Source organism: Pleurodeles waltl, chromosome 12, assembly GCF_031143425.1.
Source record: "Pleurodeles waltl isolate 20211129_DDA chromosome 12, aPleWal1.hap1.20221129, whole genome shotgun sequence".
Classification (NCBI taxonomy): Eukaryota; Metazoa; Chordata; class Amphibia; order Caudata; family Salamandridae; genus Pleurodeles; species Pleurodeles waltl.
The window spans coordinates 168094395-168121996 of NC_090451.1; positions in this window are offsets into that span (position 1 = coordinate 168094395).

The window sequence follows — 27602 nt, forward strand, 5'->3', positions numbered from 1 at the left end:
TGGTACAACACCGCTGGCCTGGAGGGGGCTCCATGCCCATTGCTTGCTCCTGGGGAGTGCAAGGCCACAGTCTCTCTAGTGGGTGGTTTGCCCACTGCTTGGTCCTGGGGAGTGCAAGGCCACAGTCTCTCTAGTGGGTGGTTTGCCCACTGCTTGGTGCTGGGGATTGCAAGGCCACAGTCTCTCTAGTGGATGTTTTCTCCACTTGTTCTGGAGGGGGGCTTGTTCCCAGTGTGCTTCATCCTGGCAAGGAGGGCTGTGTGGATGGCTTCTTCCCCTGTGGCGGGGGGGTCTTCTGCCCAGTGTGCTTCTTCCTGGCAAGGAGGGGCTGAGTGGATGTCTTCTTCCACTGGTTCTGGAGGGGGCCCTGTGTCCAGTGTGCTTCATCCTGGCAAGGAGGGGCTGAGTGGATGACTTCTTCCACTGCTTCTGGAGGGGGCCTTGTGCCCAGTGTGCTTCATTCTGGCAAAGAGGGGCTGAGAGGATGGCTTCTGCCACTGGTTCTGGAGGGAGCCTTGTGCCCTGTGTGCCTTATCCTGGATGCGCAAAGTCACAGTCTCTCACCTGTGTGTCACACCAACAGGTGTTGCAGGGGCCAGGACGCACTGGAGCCCATGTAGTCACCACTACACACTGCCTGCCGGCGGTGACGGCTGCTCAGTGGATGCCATTTGTGCTGCAGGTGGCGGTGCTGGCAGTGGTGATGGTAGCCTCCATGCCTTCACCTGCAGCCTCGGACGGCTGAAGTTCCATGGCTGGTGTTGTGTGCCCCTTCCTGCCCCTGGCAAATGGTGGTGCCTCCTTGCTTCTGCCAGCAGGTGTCTTTTTCTTGCTAGCTGGTGGTGCCTCCTTCTCCTTGCTGGCTGGTGTCCCCTTCTTGCCCTTGCTAGGTGGCAGACTCTTCTTGGCCTTGGCAGGTGATGCTGGGACACTGCTTGGGCTGACGGGTGCCTCCTTGGAGCCTCTCACACCTGCAGAAGCTGCAGAAACCACAGTGGCCGTGGACTGGGTGGCTGAGGTGCTGGGCTGGGTTCTGGCCACCCTGGCACGAGGTGAAGGACTGGGGGAGGGGGAGGGAATAGGTCAATGGTGGCGAAGAAAAGCTTCTTAGGGATACTGGGGCAGGAAGAGGGTGAAGGTTTGGGAGTGGAAGAAGAGGGAGTGGTTGTAGGAGGTGTCTGTCTGCTGTGTTTGGGTGGAGGTGCATGGGCTGGATGCTATTGTGAGGTGGATGGTTGTTGGGTGTCTATGTGCTTGCGTTTGTGTACTTTGGGAGGAGGGGTCACAGAAACAGTGGAAGAAGACCTAGGGGATGTGTGCATGGATGTGGGGGTGGTGACTGCCAGTGAGTGGTGTGTAGTGATAGGTGTGCTGGTGATGGAGGTAGTGGATGAGGATGTAGTGCGTGCAGGCATGAGTGGAGCCACTACTGGGAGGGAGGTGGATGAGGAGGAGGAGGGGGACACAGTGGAGGTAGTGGATGTTGGTGTGTCTGCATGTGGCTGGTGCTTGTGTGAGTGTTTGTAGGATGAAGTGTGGTGCTTGTGTTTGCCTGAGCCACTTCTGTGTGTTGTTTTGGGTGATTGCTGGTCTGAAGGTGTGCTTGGGATAGGCTGGGGTTGAGGGGATTGGGACTGGGTAGAGGAAGTTGGAGGGGGGAGGCTGGAGACAGGACAATGGTTGCCATCAGTGCGTTGGCCAGAGCTTGGAATGCTCTCTGGTGGGCCGCCACGCCAGAGTGAATGCCCTCCAGGTATGCATTTATTTGTTGCAAAGGCCCTGCTACACCCTGGATAGCATTCAGTATGGTTCACTACCCAACAGAGATGGATCTCAATAGCCTCCTCAATGAGGGCGGCAGGGCTCACTGGGGCAGGGCCTGAGGTGCCTGGGGCGAAGGAGATGCCCACCCTCCTGGGTGAGCGGGCACGGGAAACTCGCTGAGGGGCTGCTGGGAGGGTGGTGCTGGTACAGGGATGGTGGCTGTACCTGTAGTTGGGGTGGGCACAGAGGTGTCCGCCACCGCCAGGGAGCTTCCATCAAAGGAGGTATCACTTTCAGAACTGTCTCTGCCGTGGTGCTCCCCTCGCCCTCCAGCCCACTGGTGCCCTCACCGTCGGTGGATTCGGCCTCCAGGCCCATGTGGGATGCAGCTCCCTCAGTCTCCTCTGCTCCTCCACCAGATGATGCCAATGCACACAAGGATAGGGTGACAAAACAAAAAGTGGGGGGAGAGACAGAGGATTCACTTGGTCAATGTCAGCAATAAAGCTACCATTGGCTTACACAACTCGCAGGGAACTGCCCTAGGCACTAGGCCATGCACTACCAGCTACTATGCTAGTCACCAGCCCATCGGGTACAATACTAACGCCATTAGCTGCACATCTGAAGCCCACAGGACCCTTCCCAGTAGTAGATGCCCACTAACATTATTGGGGTTAGAGTGCATCTAAGCTTTCCCATCATTGAACATACCCTGCCATGTTTGACCTGGCCTAGGGGCACCCACAGCCCACATCCCCCACACAGGTAATACCTTAACGCACGCAAAGTAATGAATCTGACTCACCCCCTTGTAGTTGCTGTGATGCCTTCAAGCGCCCATCCAACTCCGGATAGGCCACCGCCAGGATGCAGAACATCAGGGGGGTCAGGGTACGATGGACACCACTTCCTTGTTGGCAGGCCAGCCCCAGCTGGGCCTCTGCCATCTTCCTTGCCCAGTTGCTAGGTCCTCCCACCGTTTGCAGCAGTGGGTGCTCTGCCTGTCAAAGACCACCAGGGTCCGCACCTCCTTGGTGATGGCACGCAAGTACCCTTCTTCTGATGGGCGCTGACCTGCAGAAAAAAACAGCAGAAAAGGTATTAGTCATACCATCCGGACTGTTATACTCATGGCCCACCATATCCCTCCCATCCCCTTACGCACATACATTGACCATCGTAGATGCAGCACTCTGCCCAGGACCCCTCAGACCCCCACTCTAGGCTTACACACACAGCAATCCATACATTCATGGCCCATGCATCATGCTCACAGTGTATTCACCTGTTTGTCTGGAGGACCATAGAGTAAAGTGTACTGGGGTAGGACCCCATCCACCAGTCTCTCCAACTCCTCCGAAGTGAAGGCAGGGGCTCTTTCCCCAGACACTCGAGCCATTGTCGCTTCCAGACACTGGTCACAGCAGCACTTGCAGTGTAGGTCCTCTCCTGTTGAAGGTCAAGTAGCAAGTGAGTGCACAGATAGAAAATGGCGGTCACGTCCAAGGCGGTGCATACCGTCACCACCGGCGTACATCGCCATTGGCTCCTGGAACCCATAAGGCCCAATGATAACCAATGCGGTGTTGCACGGCGGTCGTCGACTGCTGACTGCAACGGCGCACAATGCCAGCGGAATTACCTCATTTCCACTTGTCCCTCCTCACAGGTCAGGCAGCCGCCATTTCAGGGGGGCACAGGCAATGGCACCTAACTGTGTCACAGCAGAAATTGGCACATCAACTGACTTTAGAGTTCACATACTGTTTCTGTGAAGGAAAAAAATACATTATGGTTGAAATGTGTTTGAATTTGACCATCTGCTCACCGTTTTGCACCCTAGAGTTCAACCACTGAGAATGAATAAGAGATGGCGACATCCCCCGGTGTACAGACCCCTGGTGGACCTTGCGACAATGGAGGACAGGCATATTATCCTGACCTACAGACTTGATAGGGCCACAATTCCAGAACTGTGTGCCCAATTGAAGCCAGACCTGATCTCAGCTATCTGCCACCCCACAGGTATCCCCCCCTCTAGTGCAGGTCCTGTCAGTGCTCCATTTCCTGGCAAGTGATTCCTTCCAAGCGACAGTGGCCATCGCATCAGGGATGTCACAGCCTATGTTCTCCAACATGCTGACCAGAGTGTTGACTGCCCTGCTGAAACACATGCGCAGCTACATCGTATTCCCCCAGGTGGAGGATTTGGCCACAGTGAAGGCTGACTTCTATGCACTGGGACATATCCCCAACTTCATTGGTGCCATTGATGGTACACATATTGGAATTGTCCCCCTCCCTCGGTGAAATGAACAAGTGTTCAGAAATAGATAAAGATTTCACTCTCTGAGTGTGCAGATGGTGTGTTTGGCGGACCAGTACATCTCCCATGAGAATGCCAAGTATCCTGGCTCTGTACATGATGCTTTATCTTGAGGAATAGCAGTATCCCATATGTGATGGCTCAACTCCAGAGGCACCGGGTGTGGCTAATAGGTGAGCCCATGGTCCCCACCCAGTTGATGTAGATAGATGGGTGTGGGGTTGGCCCTAAGGGTGAGTGTGTAGCTAACAGGTATCCCTCAATTTTGCAGGTGACTCTGGTTACCCCAACCTCTCATGAATACTGACCCCAGTGAGGAATGCAAGGACAAGGGCAGAGGAACGTTACAATGAGGCACATGGGCGAACAAGGAGGATCATTGAGCGCACCTTTGGCCTCCTGCAGCCAGATTTCGGTGCCCCCATCTGACTGGTGGATCCCTGTACTACTCACCCAAGAAGGTGTGCCAGATCATCGTTGCATCTTGCATGTTGCACAACCTGGCCTTGAGACGCCAGATGCCTTTTCTGTAGGAGGATGAGCCTGGGTATAGTCGTGTGGCAAAGGTGGAGCCTGTGGACAGTGACGAAGAGGAGACAGAGGAAGGAGATGTGGACAACGAAACCACACTAATTCAGCAGTATTTCCAGTGACACACAGGTAAGGCACAGTAACTTCACCTTCCATTGCAGTTTTGTGTTGGACATTGAACATGGCAGCCTGAATTCCCTATTTCTATAGCCACTTACTGTACCCTTTGGCATCTCTATTTTCAGATCTCTGTGTCCCACTCTGGCTCCTGGTGTGTTTACTGTTGCTTACTACAGGTCATACCGATGTAAATTTTACTGTACATTTGAATTGCAATGTTTACAGTTTGTGAAACTAATACATTTGTGACACAATTGACAGACTCCATATTTGATTTTTTTTCCGAGGGTGTTTATTTAGGTGCTGATAAGTGAAGGGGGCATTGCAATGGGCTGGGTTGATGATGGAGGAAAGTCCTGGGTAGAGTCCAGTCTATTTGTATCACAGGTGCATTGTCCAAGGGCGCATAGGAAGGGGAGCAATGGCAGTTCAAGGTGGACAGGGTGACAGAGCGGGACACAAGAGTGACAAACAGGAGAGTCCTATTTCCTGGCGGGGTCTTAGCAATGTTCTCTGGCTTCTGCCTGGATCGCAGGGACCGTTTGAAGGGTGGTTCTCCTTCAGCAGGGGATGGAGTGCTGGTGGCCTGTTGTTCCAGTGGCAGGGCCTCCTATCCACTAGCGTCGGCGAAGGTGGAGGGCTGTACTTCGGTGTGGCTAGTGTCAGGGGCCCATTGGTGTGCCACTGCCTCCCTCATGATATTGGCCATGTATGCCAGCACCCCTGCAATGGTGACCAGGGTGGTGTGGATGTCCCTCAGGTCCTCCCTGATCCCCAGGTACTGTCCCTCCTGCAGCAGCTGGGTCTCCTGAAACTTGGCCAGTATCTGGCCCATGGTCTCCTGGGAATGGTGGTATGCTCCCAGGATGTTGGTGAGTGCTTCGTGGAGAGTCAGTTCCCTGGGCCTGTCCTCCCCCTGTCACACAGCTTTCCTCCCAGCTTCCCTGTTGTCCTGTGCCTCTGTCCCCTGAACCGTGTGCCCACTGCCACTGACCCCAGGTCCCTGATCCCCCTGTGTTTGTTGGGTTGCCTGGGGTCCTTGTAGTGGTGGACACACTGCTGATTGAAGTGTCCTGGGGACAGAGGAATGGGCTCGCTGGGTGGGTGCTGTGCTGGTGTTTCCTAAGGGGGAGGCTCTGTGGTGGTTTGGGACAGTGGCTGGGTCCCCGACAGTCCAGAGGTCCCTGATGGGCCAGGTTGGTCATCGTGATACAGGCGTGCAGAGCTGCTGTCATCACTGTGGGCCTCTTCAGGAGGAGGACTGGATGTGGCTGGATCCTCCTCTCCAGTGACGTTGAGTGGGGGTTCTGTGGGGATGTAAATGCAGTGTTATTGTTTCTGCATGTGCCGTCTTGTGCATGGATATGTTTCCCTCTATGGTGGTTATTAGCAAGACACCTTTGGGTTGTGTGAGATGTTATTGGTTTGGCTAAGTGATTGTCACTAGTGTGCATGCTGTGGTGCTGTGTGTCCATGCAGGTCTGTGATGGGGGTCCATGCATTGTTGTTGCATGCAGGGCTTGGTATTTGGATGGGTGGGTTGTGATGGTGGGGTATATGTGAGGTGTTGGAGTGATGGGGTGAGGGTAGGGGTAGGAGTTTGTGATATCATGCAGGTAGGGGGGTGTTAGTAATAAATATTTGACTTACCAGAGTCCAGTCCTCCTGCTATTCCTGCGAGGCCCTCAGGATGCATGATCGTCAAGACTTGCTTCTCCCATGTTGTTAGTTGTGGCGGAGGAGGTGGGGGTCCACCGCCAGTCCTCTGTACAGCTACCTGGTGTCTTGCAACCACGGAATGTACCTTCCCCCGTAGGTCGTTCCACCTCTTCCTGATGTCATCCCTTGTTCTTGGGTGCTGTCCCACGGCGTTGACCCTGTCCACGACTCTCCGCCATAGCTCCATCTTCCTTGCAAAGGACGTCTGCTGCACCTGTGATCCGAAAAGCTGTGGCTCTACCCGGATGATTTCCTCCACCATTTCCTCCTCAGAGAAGCTGGGGTGCTGTTGTGGTGCCATGGGTGTAGTGTGAGTGGTATGTGTGAGGGTGTGTGGGATGATGTGTTGGGGTGTGTGCTGTGAGGTGTGTGGATGGTGTATGAGTGATGTTGTTTTGTGGCTCAGATTCAGTGGGTGCTTCTGGCTTGTCTCTCTCTCTCAGTTGGCAATATTTATTTCATTGTAAGGGGCTGTGGGTATTCTGGGTGTGGGTTTTATAGTGTGGTGTGTGTGTGTGTGTGGTGTGTCTATGTTTGTCAGGTGTGTGTAGTTTAAATTGTCCAATGTGGTGTTGTTTTGTTAGTGTGTGTGTATTTTGAGCGTGGCAATGTGTACCACCAATGGTTTACCATGGTTGAATGACCGCCGCAGTGATTCGTGGGTCACGATGCTGTGGGAGTATTTCTGTTGGCATAACAGTGTGGGTTTTGTTACCGCCAGTTTATCACTGACCCTTGGGCTAGCGGACTTTTGTGTGTGTCTGTATAGTGGCAGATTTCTATGTGTGAGTCATAATACCCGTAGCGGTATATCGCCGTGGGCGCGGTATGTTGGCAGCAGTCAGCATGGCGGTAAGCGGCACTTACCGCCAATGTTGTAATGAGGGCCATTGGCTTTCTTTCACGGTCTTTCACCATTTTAGGGCTGTGCTAGAAGCATCCTTAGCTGTTTCCTCAAAGCTCCTGTAAACAGTACACATAAATATTACCTAAACTAATGATACATAGAGGAGATTTGTGTAAACGCCCTTCATCTGTGGCTTGCTGCAACTCTCATTCACATTCTTGTTCAGCCCAGAGTTAGCATACATTCTGTGGCATTCAGCGATTGCTCAATTGGAAGTAGCACTCAGGTTTTAGATCCAACCACAGAGTAGTCATTGAGGTTTTATGGTGTCAATCACCTTGAGTGATGATAGTTTGCCACATTAAATCTGCATGCATGTGAAACATCAGCCAGTCTCCAGCTAAATCTACTCTGCACTGTGCATCAGACCTCCAAGGTGCTTTTCTATGCATTGCCCAGTGGTAGGGGCTGGGGACAGCATTGCAGCCCACGAGCATAAGTTTGTTTGAAGTAGCAAAATTTCATTAAAAAAGGCATCTCAAGTGCAATGTTTCTCTGTTGATTGAAACGTAAGCTAAGATGGAACTTGTTCTAACAAATCTATTTTTTTATTTATTTTTTGACAACAGTTACTGACATGTGGCTCCTCGAAGCACAACACGTACATCCTGGGGCACCAGCTCAAATTCGGTCGGGCTTTTCATCCAGAGCATGGTGCACAGCCTCTTACCTTGCAGAGATTATTTGGAAAGTGTACCACAGCAGTCTAGAGCCGAGTCAGTTCCTGCCTTAGGCATGGGAGACATCAGAAGTTAGCTTCTTGTAAGTGTACAGTTCTCCAACATCTTCAACTAGCCTTAAAGCCTCCAACTGTATTACTGCTAATTATTGCCCCTAGTGATCTAACCAGACCTCTGATCACCACACCACTTTAATCTGCATATGCCACAATCTCCTCCTACAGGTGACATGTGACCTCCCAATCCTATTAACCCCTTCTGTGCCGAGGACGTAATGGTTACGTCCTGCGGCACAGTGCTGCTGTGCCCAGGACGTAACCATTACGTCCTGGGCACCCAGCCCAGAGGGAGCGCTAGCGCTCCCTCTGTGGGGTTCCCCCCACCCCCCCAAAGTCAGGGATGGAAGGGGAAGCCCTTCCCCTTCCACCCCAGACCCCCCCCACCCTCCCTGTGACATCAGCGCGCGAGCGCGCGCTGTTTGTCACAGGGCCTCCTCCCATCGCGCTGGAAGCTCAGCTTCCAGCGCGATGATCGGAAGAGAAATGCTTTGCATTTCTCTTCCGATCACGGGGAGGAGGCAGAGAGGCTTCAAAGGGAAGGAAATGTATTTCCTTCCCTTTGAAGTCTCTCTCTGCGTTTTGGCAGCCGGATTGTAAAGCAATCCGGCTGTCAAAACGCCCACTAGACACCAGGGATGTCTTTTTTTATGATTGAAATTGGCATAAGGGAGCGACCCCTTGGGCAAGGGTCGCTCCCAGGGGGGGCATTTTTATTTAAGGCCTTTTCTGCCCCCCCTGGGGGCAGATCGGCCTATTATTAGGCCGATCTGCCCCCAGGGGGGGCAGAAACCTCTAGGCACCAGGGATACATTTTTTTTTTTTTGTTTGTTTTTTTGAGGTGGGGAGCGACCCCTTAGGCAAGGGTCGCTCCTCTAGGGGGCAAATTATATTTAGGCCATTTCTGCCCCCCTTGGGGGCAGAATGGCCTATTTTAATGAGGCCAATCTGCCCCCAAGGGGGGCAGAAACCACTAGACACCAGGGAGTTTTTTTTTTTAGTTTGTTTTTCACGTAAGGGGAGCGACTCCTTAGGCAAGGGTAGTTCACCTGGGGGGCAAATTTATTTTAGGGCATTTCTGCCCCCCATGGGGGCAGATCAGCCTATTTTTATTAGGCCGATCTGCCCCCACGGGGGGCAGAAACCACTAGGCACCAGGGATTTTTGTTGTTGTTGTGTTTTACAGATGGGGAGCGTCCCCTTAGGCAAGGGTCACTCCCCTGGAGGGGCAAATTGTATTTAGACCATTTCTGCCCCCCTTGGGGGCAGATTGGCCGATTGTAGGTCAATCTGCCCCCAAGGGGGGCAGAAACCACTAGGCACCAGGGATCTTTTTTTTTGCGCCGTCACGCAAGGGGAGCGACCTTGTAGGCAAGGGTCGCTCCCCGGGGCGGGCGGGGGGGCAAATTTATTTTATTCCATTTCTGCCCCCCCTGCGGCAGATCGGCCTATTGGTATTAGGCCGATCTGCCCCCAGGGGGGGCAGAAACCTCTAGGCGCCAGGGCAAATTGTTTTTTTGTGTTTTTTTTGTTTGTTTGTTTGTTTTTTTAGAGATTTGGAGCGACCCATTAGGCAAGGGTCGCTCCCCTGAGGGGCAAATTGTATTTAGACCATTTCTGCCCCCCTTGGGGGCAGATTGGCCGATTGTAGGTCAATCTGCCCCCAAGGGGGGCAGAAACCACTAGGCACCAGGGATCTTTTTTTTGTGCTGTCACGCCAGGGGAGCGACCTTGTAGGCAAGGGTTGCTCCCCGGGGGGGGGAATTTATTTTAGGCCATTTCTGCCCCCCCTGGGGGCAGATCGGCCTATTGGTATTAGGCCGATCTGCCCCCAGGGGGGGCAGAAACCTCTAGGCGCCAGGGCAAATAGTTTTTTTGTGTGTTTTTTTTTGTTTGTTTGTTTTTTTAGAGATTGGGAGCGACCCATTAGGCAAGGGTCGCTCCCCTGAGGGGCAAATTGTATTTAGACCATTTCTGCCCCCCTTGGGGGCAGATTGGCCGATTGTAGGTCAATCTGCCCCCAAGGGAGGCAGAAACCACTAGGCACCAGGGATCTTTTTTTTTGCGCGGTCACGCAAGGGGAGCGACCTTGTAGGCAAGGGTCGCTCCCCGGTGCGGGCGGGGGGACAAATTTATTTGAGGCCATTCCTGCCCCCCCTGGAGCCGGCTGAGCTAGAGGCCAAAATCTACAGGTAGGCACTGTTTTCTATGAAAAATGTGTTGTGTCCACGTTGTGTTTTGGGCCGTTTCCTGTCGCGGGCGCTAGGCCTACCCACACAAGTGAGGTATCATTTTTATCAGGAGACTTGGGGGAACGCTGGGTGGAAGGAAATTTGTGGCTCCTCTCAGATTCCAGAACATTCTGTCACCGAAATGTGAGGAAAATATGTTTTTTAGACAGATTTCGAGGTTTGCAAAGGATTCTGGGTAACAGAACCTGGTCAGAGCCCCACAAGTCATCCCATCTTGGATTCCCCTAGGTCTCCAGTTTTTAAAAATGCACAGGGGTTTGGTAGGTTTCCCTAGGTGCTGGCTAAGCTAGAGGCCAAAATCTACAGGTAGGCACTTTGCAAAAAACAGCTCTGTTTTCTGTCAAAAAATGGGATGTGCCCACTTTGTGTTTTGGGACATTTCCTGTCGTGGGCGCTAGGACTACCCACACAAGTGAGGTATCATTTTTATCGGGAGACTTGGGGGAACGCTGGGTGGAAGGAAATTTGTGGCTCCTCTCAGATTCCAGAACTTTCTGTCACCGAAATGTGAGGAAAATGTGTTTTTTTAGCCACATTGAAGTTTGCAAAGGATTCTGGGTAACAGAACCTGGTCAGAGCCCCCACAAGTCACCCCATCTTGGATTCCCCTAGGTCTCTAGTTTTCAAAAATGCGCAGGTTTGGTAGGTTTCCCTAGGTGCCGGCTGAGCTGGAGGCCAAAATCTACAGGTAGGCACTTTGCAAAAAACAGCTCTGTTTTCTGTGATGTGTCCACGTTGTGTTTTGGGGCATATCCTGTCCTGGGCGCTAGGTCTACCCACACAAGTGAGGTATCATTTTTATCGGGAGACTTTGGGGAACATACAATAGCAAAACAAGTGTTATTGCCCCTTGTCTTTCTCTACATTTTTCCCTTCCAAATGTAAGACAGTGTGTAAAAAAGACGTCTATTTGAGAAATGCCCTGTAATTCACATGCTAGTATAGGCACCCCGGAATTCAGAGATGTGCAAATAACCACTGCTTCTCAACACCTTATCTTGTGCCCATTTTGGAAATACAAAGGTTTTCTTGATAGCTATTTTTTACTCTTTATATTTCAGCAAATTAATTGCTGTATACCCGGTATAGAATGAAAACCCACTGCAGGGTGCAGGTCATTTATTGGCTCTGGGTACCTAGAGTTCTTGATGAACCTACAAGCCCTATATATCCTTGCAACCAGAAGAGTCCAGCAGACGTAACGGTATATTGCTTTCGAACATATGACATTGCAGGAAAAAGTTACAGAGTAAAACGTAGAGAAAAATTGATGTTTTTTTCACCTCAATTTCAATATGTTTCTTTTTCAGTTGTTATTTTCTGTAGGAAACCCTTGTAGGATCTAAACAAATTACCCCTTGCTGAATTCAGAATTTTGTCTACTTTTCAGAAATGTTGAGGTTTCTGTGATCCAGCGTTGGTTTCATGCCCATTTCTGTCACTGACTGGAAGGAGGCTGAAAGCACAAAAAAACGTAAAAATGGGGTAAGTCCCAGTAAAATGCCAAAATTGTGTTGAAAAATTGGGTTTTCTGATTCAAGTCTGCCTGTTCCTGAAAGCTGGGAAGCTGGTGATTTTAGCACCGCAAACCCTTTGTTGATGCCCTTTTCAGGGAAAAAACCACAAGCCTTCTTCTGCAGCCCCTTTTTCCAATTTTTTTGAAAAAAACGAACTTTGCACTGTATTTTGGCTAATTTCTTGGCCTCCTTCTGGGGAACACACAAAGTCTGGGTACCTCTAGAATCCCTAGGATTTTGGAAAAAAAGGACACAAATTTGGCGTGGGTAGCTTATGTGAACAAAAAGTTATGAGGGCCTAAGCGCGAACTGCTCCAAATAGCCAAAAAAAGGCTCGGCACAGGAGGGGGAAAAGGCCTGGCAGCGAAGGGGTTAATACCAATTGATTTGATTTACATTCTCTGAATCTCTTCAATGGTAGGGCTACTGTCCATAAAGTACATATGACTCATTTTTTTCATGGTCCCTCAACTTTTTTTCCTGTTTGATTTTGCTGACTGTAGGGCTCTCTTTGCTAAGTCCCTGTGGATGGTGTTCATTAACTATCACACGTTGTCTATACATTTGGAATAGTATGCATTCACAATGAACAATTGTTGTCACTGTGTAGGCAAAGCTACATTTTCCTGACAAAGTACTTGATTGGATTAAAAAATGATGATGGTCACAGACGGTGGACAAGAGAAGTATAATGAGCTTCTCGTCGCTCTCCTGCCTTGCACAACAAGGGAGTTCTACTTTCTGCCACTGTCACAGAAAAAACAGCGGGCAGCAAAGGGAGTATTCAGAGCTTTTGAGGCTGTTGCGCCAGCATCATGCCCAATAGCAGCTCCTGGCGTTATTATTATTTTTTCATATCTGCGCACTCTCCAGTGAGTTTCTATATTGTCAATACATACGCTTTGTATTAGTGTGCTTTTTGGGGTGTCATCTTCTGATTTCAGATGCAAAATAGAATTGTCGTGAGGGACTAATCCCATTACTGGTTTGTGTTCCTCATTAGCACTACTTTATTATGTTTCTTGCTGGGTTTCTCAATCTTTTTGCATTTTAACACATTCCTCTTATCCTTTCCACATCCATATTCAACCTTTTAACTCCAGTTTTAATTTCATCATGTGTCCACTCAATTTTGTTTTGGCATCAACCAATGGTGTATTTAGTACACTCCTCTCCCCAGTGCATTTTGAACCTTACATGGTCCTTCCTCAAAGAATGTCCTGTTATACAATCAAAAAAATGAATTAATTCAGGGGATGTAAACAATATGTGTTTACTTAATTCAAACCTAAAATAAGAAAAAATCTTATTCTAAATTCGTATTGCTTACAAATAGGTTCAGTGCCTCCGTGTATCAAAATCTGTGTTTTAATAATCTTAAAATATTATTGTTGTTATACAAACACATGATACCCTTCTCTTATAAATACAGCTGTGAAGAAGTTTATGACCGCAATGGAATTCACGCTTTCTCCAAGTTTCACTTCAGGTCGTTTAGAAAAATCGTCAATCAAAACAAGGGCAGGTTTAAAATTTAACAACATTAATATGGCATTTTGTCAACATTAGAGTTCACATTTTCATCTGTAGCTTTTCCTGCTTGAGCACCATCTGACTGTGCACCGAATAAGACCTACATACAAGTGGAAATGGTCCCTTCCCCCCACATTAGATAGATTAATAGCGAAACAATATTTGGCATCTCCAAGATCCGATTTACTGCATTAACGGAAACCTGGCATCTCATGTCTTTACACATTGTGTTTGGAGATTGAAGCTTTACAATTCTGGATGTTCTGTGTGTTTTCGTGATTTGTCTTTCTAATAATTTATTTATTATTTATCTCAAAATTTGCTTAACCTCGTAAGCTTTAGTTCTTTTGTTGATTTCTTTCATGCATAACTAAAACCTTACAACCAACCAATTTTAAAATGTACTTAATGCTACATGTAAAACTGCATTTTTGTAGTAGCTAATAACACGGCGAACTAAACCTGAACATTTCCAGCAAATCCTACAGCAGAAATATCTTGCATTTTCAGACTTCAATTTTCTCAAAAAGGCCAGATACACACAAGTAAAATGATTAAGAACATAGAGATATTTTTCCAGTGTTTGCAATACTTCAATATTTTCTTAACTTTCTTAAGAATTTCCTTAAAATGCTTATATGTGTGCTTTGAACATCGAGCTTCTGAAAATATATACATCGTTTTTAGGTCTAGGCTTCTTTAGATTCTTTTTAGGTGTACATAAATTTGTCCCTAAAATAATCTTAGTACCTCCGATTGAAATGTTTTATTTGAGTTATTCTGGTCTCAGTTTCATATGCTATATTTAAAGATAATTGTACTTACTGAATGCTTATTCTTTAAATATGCTATTTTGTATTTGGTGCTCTTGTTTTTTGCATTATTGTGTTTACATCTTAAGCATAATAAAATATTACGAACTTAAAAACATGCATTTTCTGTCTCTCAAGGGCACTATCATTTTTATAGCTTCCGAAAGGTTTAGAGACAGCCTAGCCTCGGGACGACACATCGTGGAGTGTTGTGTGCGTGGGAAGCGCTAAGGTTCCTGCCTAAGAACCGATTGGGATTCCATAAAGGCTCAGATTTGATTTGTGAAAACAGCACATGGGTGTCTTGAGATAAGACAGCATTGAGATGTATAAGGTTTAAAAACACATCTATTCATTAACAAATGTAAGTCAATTCTGTTTGGATCAGCTTTTGCAGAGGCACTAACTTGCACATCCTTGGTCAGTGATCTTGATTTATTTTTCTATGTATTATTTACATCACACAAGATTGTCTAGCTTCTTTTCACTCACACCTCTTCTCTATCACACCTCTTGCACCTCACATTAAGCTGTTACAGCAGGCTCACAGAATGTGGATGTGCTGTGCTTTTATGTGCAGTTCGCTGTGAGCATTTAATTCAAATCCATGCAGGGCAAGCGAGGGCGCTGTGCTTAAATTGTGGAGGAGGTTTCCAAAGACCCTTACTGGCACTTATTTTTGGGGACCCAGATAATTTTTCATTATCAGATTTTGACCCAGGGGAAGATAGGGAGAAAGAAGGTGTAAGACAAATATAAGAAAACAGTGGCAAATCTAAAAAGCAGGAATGAAAAAAATAAACTGCAAGAGAGACATGAAGGGACATGACATATGAGGATGTAAGAACGAGGCATGTAATCTAAAGAAAACAAAGTAGCCTTTGTATTAGGCTATTCAAACACTACACACAAGATAGAAAAAATCCCAAACCAAATTAGAAAAATGTGATACATTTGAATACATAAAATGAAACCAAAATGACAAACATCCTGTCAGTAAAACCAGAGGATTGCAATTGTAAAGTCTTAAGTAGGTAGAGCTTTTAAAAGCAAAAAGAGGCACTCACTGTCATCTGGTCATGCTAAACCGGAGGAAAGTCACGAGTTAAGATGCTAAACAACTAAAACGTCTCTACAACTAAGTACTGAACAACTACTGTCTAAACAACAATTGTGCCTGAATAACAATTGCCTGAACAACTAATATACAGGGAGTGCAGAATTATTAGGCAAATGAGTATTTTGACCACATGATCCTCTGTATGCATGTTGTCTTACTCCAAGCTGTATAGGCTACTACCAATTAAGCATATTAGATGATGTGCATCTCTGTAATGAGAAGGGGTGTGGTCTAATGACATCACCACCCTATATCAGGTGTGCATAATTATTAGGCAACTTCCTTTCCTTTGGCAAAATGGATCAAAAGAAGGACTTGACAGGCTCAGAAAAGTCCAAAATAGTGAGATATCTTGCAGAGGGATGCAGCACTCTTAAAATTGCAAAGCTTCTGAAGCGTGATCATCGAACAATCAAGCGTTTCATTCAAAATAGTCAACAGGGTCGCAAGAAGCGTGTGGAAAAACCAAGGCGCAAAATAACTGCCCATGAACTGAGAAAAGTCAAGCGTGCAGCTGCCACGATGCCACTTGCCACCAGTTTGGCCATATTTCAGAGCTGCAACATCACTGGAGTGCCCAAAAGCACAAGGTGTGCAATACTCAGAGACATGGCCAAGGTAAGAAAGGCTGAAAGACGACCACCACTGAACAAGACACACAAGCTGAAACGTCAAGACTGGGCCAAGAAATATCTCAAGACTTATTTTCTAAGGTTTTATGGACTGATGAAATGAGAGTGAGTCTTGATGGGCCAGATGGATGGGCCCGTGGCTGGATTGGTAAAGGGCAGAGAGCTCCAGTCCGACTCAGACGCCAGCAAGGTGGAGGTGGAGTACTGGTTTGGGCTGGTATCATCAAAGATGAGCTTGTGGGGCCTTTTCGGGTTGAGGATGGAGTCAAGCTCAACTCCCAGTCCTACTGCCAGTTCCTGGTAGACACCTTCTTCAAGCAGTGGTACAGGAAGAAGTCTGCATCCTTCAAGAAAAACATGATTTTCATGCAGGACAATGCTCCATCACACGCGTCCAAGTACTCCACAGCGTGGCTGGCAAGAAAGGGTATAAAAGAAGGAAATCTAATGACATGGCCTCCTTGTTCACCTGATCTGAACCCCATTGAGAACCTGTGGTCCATCATCAAATGTGAGATTTACAAGGAGGGAAAACAGTACACCTCTCTGAACAGTGTCTGGGAGGCTGTGGTTGCTGCTGCACGCAATGTTGATGGTGAACAGATCAAAACACTGACAGAATCCATGGATGGCAGGCTTTTGAGTGTCCTTGCAAAGAAAGGTGGCTATATTGGTCACTGATTTGTTTTTGTTTTGTTTTTGAATGTCAGACATGTATATTTGTGAATGTTGAGATGTTATATTGGTTTCACTGGTAATAATAAATAATTGAAATGGGTATATATTTGTTTTTTGTTAAGTTGCCTAATAATTATGCACAGTAATAGTCACCTGCACACACAGATATCCCCCTAACATAGCTAAAACTAAAAACAAACTAAAAACTACTTCCAAAAATATTCAGCTTTGATATTAATGAGTTTTTTGGGTTCATTGAGAACATGGTTGTTGTTCAATAATAAAATTAATCCTCAAAAATACAACTTGCCTAATAATTCTGCACTCCCTGTATGTATATATATATATATATATATATATATACATATATATATATATATATATATATATATATATATATAAACAACTAATAAACCATAAAAATCAAAAACAAAACCTTACCTTAAATTTAGTTGTTCAGGCAATTGTTATTCAGGCACAATTGTTGTTTAGACAGTAGTTGTTAGGTACTTAGTTGTAGAGCCTTTTTAGTTGTTTAGCAGCAGTGGTTCAGGCAAGTAGTGGTTTAGACCTAGTTGTTCAGGATGTTTCCCATAAAGGAGCACAGGCCTGATACAGAGACAAGGTAGATTATTCTCACTGAAAAAGTTCCCTTCTTAAAGTCAGGGCAAAGAGTCCAGAAACTTCAGGATAGCTAGTTTTTGTGAAGAGGAGAGCATTCTGATGCCAGCCAAGGGTCTGGGACCTGGGGAGATCTAGTTGCAGGTCCAGGTAGGTCCAGTTACAGCAGGTCATCTGGGCAGTTCAGGGAGGCCTCTGGAGTTTGTTGTAGTCCCTATCGCACAGAACAGGAGGTCTTCCAACTGACCTTTGGACTCACTCAGGTAGCCTGGGATAAAGGGAGCATTTCTAGTCTTCCATCGCAGAGAGAAGGGCAGGCTTTGAGCAGCAGGGCTGACCCCTGCGGAGCAAGGCAAGCTTCAAGCAGGAGGACAGTCCTCTGGAAAACACGACGGCCCTCCTACAGCAGGGCAGTCCTTTGACAAACAAGGCAGGCGTCAAGCAGCAGGGTAATCCTATGGATATTCAAGAAGGTCTGAAGCAGCAAGGTGGTCCTCTGACGAGCAAGGCAGTTCTTATTCTTTAATGTCCACAGGTCTAGGAGTGTACTAAAGACCTGCTCTGAGGATTCAGTATTTTTATCAGGTGCCAGCTTTTGAAATAGGGGAGTTTTCTAACCTACCCCCACATCTGGTTCAGGAAAGTTTGTTCCTTTCCCTGCCAAGGCCCCAAGAACTTTAGGGTGAAAAAAGACTGGTGTCAGGTTCCCTTGGGTAAGTGCTAGGGGCAGCTCTTTGAAGTGTATGTGAAACAGGGAACAGATCTACCCTCAACTATCTTGGCAGGATGGCCCTTACTGCCCATCTCTATTCCTCTATTGTGCACCGTCAGGGCCCAAGGCACAATCCTAATGGGAGAGCCAACAAAAGCCCCGGGCAACTAAAAAGGCCTTTGAAGCTTTTGGGCAAGAAAATACCAACTTTCTAAAAGTGGCATTTCAAAATTGTACTTTAAAATCCATCTTCACCATTAAAGAGGATTTCAAATTACAATTCATTTCAGTCCAATCGTGACATTTCAACCTGCTCTCAATCATAACTCAACACATTACGACCCTGACGGTCGGTGATAAAGTGGCGTTAATACCGCCAACAGGCTGGCCATAACTACATAACTACTGCCAAATTATGACCATGGCGGTGAGAACTCAGATAGACAGCCACTTTACCACACCGACCGCCAGGGTGGAAACAACAGCCACCACAGAGGTAGCCGCCTACAGCCAGGCAGAAGTCAATGTTCCGCCCACCGTATTATGAGACAGGAAAACGCCACCTTTTCTGGGGCGGTACCAACGACATCAAAAGCCTGGCGGAAACAGAGCACAGAAGTCAAAAGACTCACCTTTGCAGACATAGGGAATAACCACGCCGCCATGGAGCCCGAGTTACAAATATTTCCAATGATTTTCTGCGTCCTGCTCCACCACGAACACCAACGATGGCGAAGACGAGCACGGTGAGTACAGCCGCCTAGCACACAGGGGAGGAGGGAGGAAAAAGAGTCAAACACACACGCAACACACACACCCCCACCCCCATACACACAATCAGCTGCAGTACTAAAACATATTTACCCCGTACCCTGAGGAATAATGCAAGGACAACAGGAATGTGCTAAAGTGAGTGTAAAAAGATCAACATAGTAAAATACGAAAATGCAATGTAACTGGTATATACATATGTACAGTTCAAGGGACACTGCCCAGTCCTCATTGTGCCTGAGCCACAGGGCCACATGCCAAAGTTCAAGGCCACACTTGTCACCTGCACCAACACGGAGAGAACACTGCAGGGGCATCAGTTGGAAAATAGGCAGGCACCTCAGGGGGAGGATAACTGGGGGGGGGCACCTCAGCCGGCAGATGGAACAAGACCACTGGTTCTGGAGGGGGCAACATGCCCTGTGCTTGGTCCTGGTGAGTGCAGGGCCACAGCCTCTCAAGTGGGTGAATTGCCCACATGCTCTGGAGGGGGCAACATGCCCTGTGCTCTGTCCTGGGGAGTACAAGGCCACAGTCTCTCAAGTGGATGACTTGCCCACATGCTCTGGAGGGGGCAACATGCCCTGTGCTCTTGATCCTGGGGAGGCTGGGTTTGGTGGGTGTCTTACCCAGTGGTCTGGATGGGGCATTGTGCCCTGTGCTCTTGACCCTGGGGAGGCTGGGGTTGGTGGGTGTCTTACCCACTGGTTCTGGAGGGGGAATTGTGCCCTGTGCTCTTGATCCTGGGGAGGCTGGGGTTGGTGGGTGTCTTACCCTCTGGTTATGGAGAGGGCATCATGCCCTGTGCTCTTGATCTTGGGGAGGCTGGGGTTGGTGGGTGTCTTACCCACTGGTTCTGGAGGGGGCATCGTGCCCTGTGCTCTTGATCCTGGGGAGGCAGGGGTTGGTGGGTGTCTTGCCCACTGGTTCTGGAGGGGGCATCGTGCCCTGTGCTCTTGATCCTGAGGAGTGCAAGGTAACAGTCTCACAGGTGGGTGTCATACCCACTGGAATTGCAGAGGCCAGGCTGCACAGCAGCCCGTGGAGGCAGGACTACATACCATCCACCGGCGGTGATGGCTGCTCAGTGGTGGTGGTGGTGCTGCTGTTGCTGGTGGTGGTGGTGGGCGGGGAAAGCCCCAGCCCATCCCATGCAGCCTCGGATGGCTGCCCACTGGTGGTGGTGGTGGTGCTGCTGCTGGTGGGGGGGAAGCTCCAGCACATCCCCTGCAGCCTCGGATGGTTGCCCACTGGTGGTGGTGGTGCTGCTGCTGCTGGTGGTGGGGGGATTCTCCAGCCCATCCCCTGCAGCCTCGGATGGCTGTACAACCATGGTTGGTGGTGGGGGCTCTGTCTGAGTCCCTGCACCAGCCCCTTGTCCTTCCTGTCTGCTGGTGCTGGCTCCTTGCCCTTCCTGGCAGCAGCTGCTGCTGGTTTCTTGCCATTCCTGGCATCAGCTGGGGCTGGCACCTTGCCGTTCCTGCCAGCAGCTGGAGCAAGCTCCTTGCCCTTCCGGGCAGCAGCTGGAGCAGGCTCCTTGGTATTCCAGCCTACATCTGGGGCAGGCACCCTTTCCTTGAGGCTGTCTGGTGCAGGCTCCTTCAACCTCTGGACATGTGCCCTGGATCCTTTCCCACCACAAGTGGGTGTGGAGACTACTGGGCCTGTGGACTGGGTGGCTGAGGTGCTTGCCTGGGTCTCACCCTGGTCAGACGTGAAGGATGGGGGGGAGGTAGGGAAGAGGTCAATGGTGAAGAGGAAAAACTTCTTATGATCATTAGGGTGGGGAGAGGAAGAAGGTTTAGGAGTGGAGGAAGAGGGAGTGGTTGTAGGATGTGTCTGTTATCTGTGTTTGGGTGCGGGTGCATGGGCTGGATGCTGTTGTGAGGTGGATGGCTGTTGGGTGTCTGAGTGCTTGCGTTTGTGTACCTTGGGAGGGCGGGTGACAGACACAGTGGGAGAGGACACAGGGGACATGTGCATGGCTGTTGTGGAGGTGTCTGCCAGTGAGGTGTGTGTTCTGCTAGGTGTGGTGGTGATGCTGGTAGTGGATGAGGATATAGTGCATGTTGGTGTGAGTGTAGATGGAACTGGGAGGGAGGAGTAGAAGGAGGAGGAGGGGGAGACAGTGGAAATCGTGGATGTTGGTATGTCTGCATCTGGATGGTGTTTGTGTGAGTGCCTGTGGGATGATGTGTGGTGCTTGCGTTTGCCTGTGCCGCTCTTGTGTGTTGTCTTGTGTGCATGTTCGTCTGTGTTTGTGCTTGGGATAGGTTGGGGTTGAGGGGAATGGGATTGGGAAGAGGAAGTTGGAGGGGGAGGGTGGAAACAGGGACAATGGCTGCCATCAGAGAGGAGGCCAGAGCCTGGATTGATCTCTGTTGGGCTGCCAAGCAAGTGTGAATGCCCTCCAGGAATGCATTAGTCTGTTGCATCTGGGCTGCCAGCCCCTGGATGGCATTCACAATTGTTGACTGCCCACAGAGATGGATCTCAGGAGGTCATTAGCCTCCTCACTCAGGGCAGCAGGGCTAACTGGGGCAGGGCCTGAGGTGCCTTCGGCAAAGGAGATGCCCACCTTTCTGGGTGAGCGGGCACGGGCAACTCGATGAGGGGCTGCTGGGAGGGCGGTGCTGGTACGGGGTGGCGGCTGTACCTGTAGCTGGGGTGGGCACAGAGGTGTCCTCAACCACCTGGGAGCTTCCATCGGAGGAGGTATCTGTGTCCAAACTGTCCCCTCCAGTCTCTGCTGTGGTGCTTACCTCACCCTCCATCCTACTGGCACCCTCAGCATCAGTGGACTCTGCCTCATGGGTCGTGTGGAATGCAGCTCCCTCCGTCGCCTCTGCTCCTCCGCCAGATGATGCTAATGCACATAAGGACAGTGTGACAAAACAAAAAGGGGGGGAGAGACAAAGGATACACTGGGTAAATGGCTGCACCAACACCACCGTTGCTGTACATACCACCCTCATAAACAGGGAAAAGCCCTACGCACTATGCATTGCACTACCAGTTATAATGCTAGCCACCAAGGCATGGGGAGGGGCACACACTACCAAATGCAGCACACCTGGGACCCACACAGCCCTGACCAGTTGTGGATGGCTACGAGCTAGGTAGCATGATTGTCACTTCAGAAACCTGGCAAACATGGAACCTACTCTACAATGTCAGAACTGGCCCAGGGGCACCCACTGACATACATCCCCCACCCGGGTACCCCCCTACCATGCATAAGTTGTAATGATTGGCACTGTACTCACCCCCTTGTGGCTGCTGTGGTGCCCTAAAGTGCCCATCCAGCTCTGGATAGGCCACTGCCAGTATGCGGGCCATCAGGGGGGTCAGGGTTCGACTGGCACCTCTTCCCTGTTGGGAGGCCATCCCCAGATGGGCCTCTGCCGTCTTCCGTGCCCAGGGTCTCAGGTCCTCCCGCCATTTCCAACAGTGGGTGCTCTGCCTGCCGTAGACCCCCAGGGTCCGCACGTCCTTGGCGATGGCACGCCATATACCCTTCTTTTGATGGGCGCTGACCTGCACAGAAAATACACACAAGAAATGGTATCAGTCAGACCGTCCTGCCTGTTACACATATGGCCCACAATACCCCTTCACATCACCATTTACATACATATGGCCCAGCACGCAAGCTGTATGCCACCCAGGAGACATCCACCCACCTCCCCACACGAGGCCTTCACACACACCACTCCATGCATTCATGCCACATGCATCGTGCCTACAGTGTACTCACCTGTTGGCCTAGAGGCTCATACAGCAGCCTGTACTGGGGTAGGACCCTATTCACCAGTCGCTCCAACTCTGCCAAGGTGAAGGCAGGGGCCCCTTCCCCAGTCACATGGGCCATGGTAGGTTCTAGACACAGGTCACAGCAGCACAAGCAGTGTAGGTCCTCTCCTGATGAGGGTCAGGTAGCAAGTGAGTGATCAGATAGAAAATGTTGGTCACGTCCGCGGCGGTGCATACCATCACCGCCGGCGTACGTCACCATTGGCCTCTGTACCCCATAGGGCCCAATGTGAACCAATGAGGAGTTACACAGCGGTTCCAGTCTGCCAACCGCAACGATGCACAACGTCAGCGGAATTACCGCACTTCCACCTGTCCCTCCACACAGGAAAGGCAGATGCCATTTCAGAGGGGGGGCTGGCCATGGATAATAACTGTGTCACAGTTAAAAATAGGACATACAGGGCAACTTTACCATTACAAATTAACATCATGCATTGTACTGTTGTGGCTCCAATGTTCAGTTTGTGACTGGCTCCTCACTCTTTTGTCCCTTAGACTGCAACTGCTGCGGATGAATAGGAGATGGAGATATACCCCTGTGTACAGACTCCTAGTGGACTTAGCAAACAATGAAGGACAGGCACATTATCCTCACCTATAGACTTGACAGAGCCACAATCACAGAGCTATGTGCCCAACTGGAGCCTGACCTGATATCTGATATCCCTCACCCCACTGGGATCCCCTCCTCTTGTGCAACTCCTCTTTCCAAGTGACAATGGGCTTGGCAGCAGGAATGTCGCAGCCAATGTTCTCAACACTGCTGACAAGAGTGTTGTCTGCCCTGATTAAACACATGTCTAGCTACATTCTTTTCCCCCAGGTGGAGGATTTGGCAACAGTGAAGGTTGACTTCTATGCAATGGGACATATCCCCAACATAATTGGGGTGATTGATGGAACAGGTGTTCAGAAATCGTAAGAGTTTCCACTCCATGAATGTACAGATGGTGTGGTTGGTGGACCAGTACATCTCCCATGTCAATGTTAAGTATCCAGGGTCGGTGAATGATGCCTTTCTCCTGAGGAATAGTAGCATCCCAAATGTGATTGGAACTACAGAGGCACATGGTGTGGCTAATAGGTGAGCCCTGGTTCCCACCCAGTGGATGTTGGTGTATGGGTATGGTGCGGGCCATATGGGATAGTGTGTGCCTAAATGTTGTCCCTCGATATATGCAGGTGACTCAGGTTACCCCAACCTATCATGGCTACTGACCCCTGTGAGGAATGCCAGGACAAGGGCAGAAGAACATTACAATGAGGCACATGGGCGGACAAGACGGATGACCGAATGGACCTTTGGTCTCCTGAAGGACAGGTTCAGGTACCTCCATCTAACTGGGGAACCCTGTGGACAGTGAGGATGAGGAAGCAGAGGATGGGGATGAGGACAACAGAACAGCAGTGATACATCAATACTTACAATGACACACAGGTAAGACAGTGTTACTTCACATTTCATTGTCATTATTTAGATTATCTTTGGCACTGGCATGCTGTTATTTCCCACTTCTATGCCCACTCACTGTACCCTTTGGCAATTCATTTTGCAGATGCTGGTGCCCCTCAATCGCTCCTGGTGTGATCACTGCAGCCAACTACAGTTCTTCCCTATGTGAACATTACTGTACAGTTGAATTGCAATGTTTGAAACTGGTTAAATTAATACATACTTAAAAAATTTGGCATACTCCATACTTGTATTTTTTCAAAGAGTGTTTATTGAAGTGCTAAGAAGAAGAGGGGCAAGTGCATTGGGATGGGGTGATGATGGAGGAAAGTCCACTGTATTGTTCCAGTCTATTTGGTGCACAGGTGCATTGTCCAAGGGGACATAGGAAGGGGAGCAATGGCAGTTCAAGCTGGACAAAGTGACATAGTGGGACACAAGGGGGACAATCAGGAGAGTCTCATTTCCTGGTGGGTGTCTTGGCAATAGTCTCTGGCTTCTGCCTGGATCGCAGGGAACGTTTGTGGGGTGGTTCACCTTCTGCAGGGGGAGGGGGGCTAGTGGCCTGCTGGTCCTGTGGTGGAGCCTCCTGTCCACTAGCTGCAGCGGAGGTGGAAGGAAATTCAGATGCCTGGCTAGTGGCAGGGGCACGCTGTTGTGAGACTGCCTCCCTCATAATGGTGGCCATGTCTGCCAGCACCCCTGCTATGGAGACCAGGGTGGTGTTGATGGCCTGCAGGTCCTCCCTGATCCCCAGGTACTGTCCCTCCTGCAGCTGCCTGTTCTACTGCACGTTGTCCAGGATCTGGCCCAGCATATCCTGGGAATGTTGATAGTCTCCCAGGATCTCTGCAATGGCTCCTGGAGAGTCGGTTCCTGGGCCTGTCCTCCCCCGGCGCACAGCAGTCCTCCCAGTTTCCCTGTTGTCCTGTGCCTCTGTCCCCTGAACCGTGTGCCCACTGCCACTGACCCCAGGTCCCTGATTGTCCTGGGTATGAGGTGTGCCCTGGGGTCCCTGTAGTGGTGGACACACTGCTGATTGATGTGTCCTGGGGACAGAGGTATGGGTACGCTGGGTGGGTGCTGTGGTGGTGTTTCCAGATGGGGGAGGCTTTGTGGTGGTGTGTGACGGCCTGAGTAACTGACTGTCCAGAGGTCCCTGATGGGCCAGGTTGGTCATCCAGATCCAGGCGACCAGAGTTGTTGTCATCACTGTGGGCCCCTTCAGTTGAGGGACTGGATAGTGCTGGCACTTCTTCTCCACTGACATTGGCTGGGATACCTGTGGGGATGTAAATGCTGTGTTATTGTTTCTGTGTGTGATATATTGTGCATCCATGGCTTGCCTGCTTTGTTTGTATTTGCCCTGGCAGCTTTCACTTGTGTACGTTGGTGTATGGTGGGAAGATTGGTTCTCTATAGTGTGCATGCAGTAGTGATGAGTGTCCATGCAGAGCTGTGAGTGGTGTCCATGCATTGGTATGGCAAGCAGGGCTTGGCATTGGGATGAGTTAGATGTGATGGTGGGGGGTGTGGGAGGTGGTGGAGTGATGGGAGTGAGGGTGAAGGTGGGGGTATGTGATGGCATGCAGGTAGGGGGTGATAGTAATAGAGAGTTGACTTACCAGAGTCCAGTCCTCCTCCTACTCCGGCCAGGCCCTCAGTATGCATGATTGCCAAGATTTTCTTCTCCCATGTTGTGAGGGAGGAGGTGGGGATCCACCGCCAGTCCTCTGTACAAGGAGTTTGTGTCTTGCTGCAATGGAACACATCTTCCCCTATAGGTCGTTCCACCTCTTCCTGATGTCGTCCCTTGTTCTGGGGTGCTGTCCCACGCCGTTGACCCTGTCCAATATCCTCCACCATAGCTCCATCTTCCTAACAATGGATATCTGCTCCAAATGGCAGTGGCTCTACCATGATGATTTCCTCCACCATGACCCTTTGCTCCTCCTCTGAGAATCTGGGGTGTCTTTGTGGTGCCATGGGTGTTGTGTGAGTTGTGTAGGTGAGGGTGTGTAGGGTAATGTGTTGGGGTTGTGATGTGGGGTGCATGGGTGGTGTATAGGTGTAGCTGGTGTGTGGCTCTGGTTTTTTCTGTAGTCGTGGTGTCCGTCTTGTGTCAATGGTTTGTATTCGTAATGGATTGTGGGTAATGTGGGTGTGTGTTTTATAGTGGTGTGGGTGTGGTGTGTGTGTGGGTGTCAGGTGTGTGTTGTTTGAATTGTCCAATGTGGTGTTGCTTTGTATGTGTGTGTGTGTGTATTTTGAGTGCAGCGGTATGTACCGCCAATGGTTTACCGCCATTGAATGTCCGCCATGGTGATTAGTGGGTCATAATGTGGTGGGCATTGTTCTGTTTGCGTAACAGTATGGGTTTTGATACCGGCACTTTATCACTGACCTTTGGTGTGGCGGACTTGTACCTGTTGCTGAATAGTGACAGATTGGTGTGTGTGTGTCATAATATAATGAACGGATATCTGCCGCCGTGGCGGTATGTTGGAGGCAGTCAGCGTGGCGGTAAGTGGGATTCACCGTCAATGTCATAATGAGAGCCTAAATGTAATAGGGTAACCCAATACTATTCAATGAGAGAGATAGGCCTTACAGTAATGAAAATCAAATATAGGAGTTTTTCACCACCAGGACATGTAAAACATAAATGCACATGTCCTACTTTTTTTTAAGTACAATGCACCCTGCCCAGCAGGCCTTTAGGGCCTTCCTTTGGGGTAACGTATATGTATTGAAAAGGACAGTATATGCCTGGCAAAAGGTTTATGTTGCCAGATCAAATAGACAATTTGAAATGGTACTACAGGTTGCAGTGGTAGGCCTGAGGCATGTTTTAAAGGGCTACTGAAGTGGGTGGCACGACGAGTGCCGCAGACCCACTAGTAGCTTTTGAGTTACTGGTCCTGGTGTAGTGAATCCTAGTTTGTTTTAACGGGTTAACAGGAGTTAGCTTAGCCGTAGGCTTGTAAACTCGTGCCCCCGTCACCCAGTGACTTTTAACCTACTTAGCTTGCTCTGGCTTAGTCCGTTTAATTATTTATTTCCTTTAAAATGGGGGTCTTGTTTATAGTTAGGCCACTTGTTATGGGTTCTATTATCAGTGTCACTGCGCCAAGGCGTCAAGATCAAGCACGAAAGACAAACATACAGTAGGCATTCACACTTAGGGATTTTCCCTCTCTATACTTTCGAGGGATTGTTGATATTAATTGCCGTCCCAAGCATGCCTGTTATCTATTGTTATGAATAACACTTATGTCAGGGGACCTTGTAGATCTGTATAAATACAACACACTTTTAGACAGATAATCAGAGGGATTCCGACCAGAGGGCATCGCCACCATCGCTGATACCGATGCTGCAGTTATCTTGACACTGATCCAGTCTTCGTGTCCCTGCGGAGTCTGAGATAGAGACCTCATTCCAAGGTAACGAGGGTTGGGGGCTCCTCTCATGGACACGGTTTTGGCAGATTAGGTTTAACGAACCCAGCTCTTCCTTTTTAGGTAGAAGGTTAGACATACTCTCCTTAGGGTATTAGGGCTTATTCCATCTTTTACA